General features: G+C 39.4%; 1 non-coding gene and 1 pseudogene across 1 annotated transcript; one reads left to right on the plus strand and one right to left on the minus strand.

Moving 5' to 3' along the window:
- Positions 1-777: 777 nt before the first annotated feature.
- Positions 778-880, minus strand: LOC119535653. The gene has a single exon (XR_005217265.1). It is a non-coding gene; the product is annotated as a U6 spliceosomal RNA (small nuclear RNA).
- A 630-nt stretch (positions 881-1,510) lies between these two features.
- On the plus strand, positions 1,511-2,088 carry LOC119535122 (annotated as a pseudogene).
- Positions 2,089-2,354: the final 266 nt, after the last annotated feature.

Consider the following 2,354-nt stretch of genomic DNA (forward strand, 5'->3'; position numbering starts at 1 on the left):
TACTCTTTTATTTTAAATTCGGTTTTATTGAGATATTCAAGTATCATACAATCATCCATGGTGTACAATCAACTGTTCACAGTACCATCATATAGTTGTTCATTCATCACCCCAATCTAATTTCTGAACATTTTCCTTATACCAGAAAAAGTAAAAATAAGAATAAAAAATAAAAGTAAAAAAGGACACCCAAATCATCCCCCCCTCCCACCCTATTTTTCATTTAGTTTTCGTCCTCATTTTTCTACTCATCCATCCATATACTGGATAAAGGGAGTGTGATCCGCAAGGTTTTCACAATCACACCACACCCCTTGTAAGCGACACTGTTATACAATTGTCTTCACGAGTCAAGGCTACTGGGTTGCAGTTTGATAGTTCCAGGTATTTACTTCTAGCTATTCCAGTACCTTAAAACCTAAAAAGAGTTATCTGTTTAGTGCATAAGAGTGCCCATCAGAGTGACATCTCAACTCCATTTGGAATCTCTTGGCCACTGAAACTTTATTTTGTTTCATTTCACATCCCCCTTTTGGTCAAGAAGATGGTCTCAATCCCACGGTGTCGGGTCCAGTTTTATCCTTGGGAGTCATATCCTGCATTGCTGGAAAAAATTCTACTCTTTTTGTCCTTTCTTTTTTTTTTGGAACACAGCACAGTGAATTTTAATGACCCCCAAAGGAGGAAAGGAGGTCACACTACCCTTGTTTGGAGACACCCAAATATTGTCTGGCACTTTGGAATTTGGTCCAATCTTGTGATGGCTTAGGATATAGAAAAAATATGGAATGCCTCATGAATTTGTGTGTCATCCTTGTGCAGGGGCCATACAAATCTTCTCTGTATCATTCCAGTTTTAGTATATAAGCTGCTGAAGTGAGAAAAAAATTCTACTCTTTGAATGACCATTGAGAGAAGGAAGAGACAAGCCACACCTCTGAAGAAGTATTTGCAAATCACATATTTTATAATGGATTAATATCTAAAATATATAGAGAATTCTAAAAATTCAGTAATAGAAAACAAACAACTGAAATATTTTTAAATGGGCAGAAGATTTGAACAGACATTTCCCAAAGAAAATATATGGAATGCAAATAAAAAAAGACACTCAACATAATTAGTTATTAGAAACTGCAAATTAAAACCACCATTATCATGAGCTATCATTACAAGCCTATAAGAATGGCTAAAATTAAAAAGACTGCCTATATGAACTGTTGGCAAGGATGTGGAGAGACTAGAATTGGAAAGCTTGTGGGAATGTATAATGATGCAACTGATTTTGGAAAACAATTTAAGTTCTTAAAATAGTTTAGCATACATCTACCGGATGACCCAGCCATTCCATTCCTAGGTACTTACCCAAGAGAAATGAAAGAATATGTCCATATAAAAACGGACCGGAGGGACAGGCTGGGATCTGGGTTTCGGGAAGGTGCGGTGGCAGGACCGGCGAGGGACCGGAGGGGAAGATGCCAGACGGAAAGTGCCTTCAGTTTCAAGGCTGCTGGATCAATGCGAGAATTCAGAGCTCGAGGCTCCTGGAGGACTTGCTACACCCCCAGTGTATGGTCAACTTCTAGCTCTATGTCTGCTCCATAATGACATGAATAATGCAAGATATCTTTGGAAAAGAATACCACCTGCTATAAAATCTACCAATTCTGAACTTGGAGGACTCGGTCAGTAGGACAGAGAATCTGGCAGGCTGACTTCCCTGGGATCTACACGGCCACCAGCGCCCACCAGTGGTCCGAGCGTCCAGCCAATCATGGAAGCTCTGAGAAGGGAAAAGAGGAGACGAGGCTTCACCCTGTTTCTCAAGCATATACCTCCGTAATCGCTGACGACTCTGCAGCCTTTGTCCTGCTTCCTGTAGAAGAGGCTGTGAAAGCTATTTTAGAACAAGGATGGCAAGCTGACTCCACCACGAGAATGGTTATGCCCAAAAAGCTGGTTGCAGGGTCCCTGGATGTTTCCTTTAACAGGTTTATTCTCCTATTAGAGCCTGCCCCAGTTCTACCAATCCCCAATGGACAGCAGTTAGCCAGATTGACCAAGTACGTGGCTTTCCTTGAAAACTGATTTGTCATTCAAAGTTCAAGGTCCACCTTCAGAATCCTGTACAGCGACAAATAGAGAAATGTAAAAATTTTATTTTCAATTTATTGAAGGGATTAAGCACCTCAGCATTCCTTATGGATAAAATACATATATAATATGAAGTATATTTTATATATTTTGTCCTTAAACATGCTGAATAGTTGTTGAAACAATTCTCATTTTGTAGTATTCATTAATTTGGATGGATTAATTACATGGCAAGGTTATTCTCCCTAGTGACTCATAAA

Source organism: Choloepus didactylus, chromosome 5 (assembly GCF_015220235.1).
Source record: "Choloepus didactylus isolate mChoDid1 chromosome 5, mChoDid1.pri, whole genome shotgun sequence".
Taxonomy (NCBI): Eukaryota; Metazoa; Chordata; class Mammalia; order Pilosa; family Megalonychidae; genus Choloepus; species Choloepus didactylus.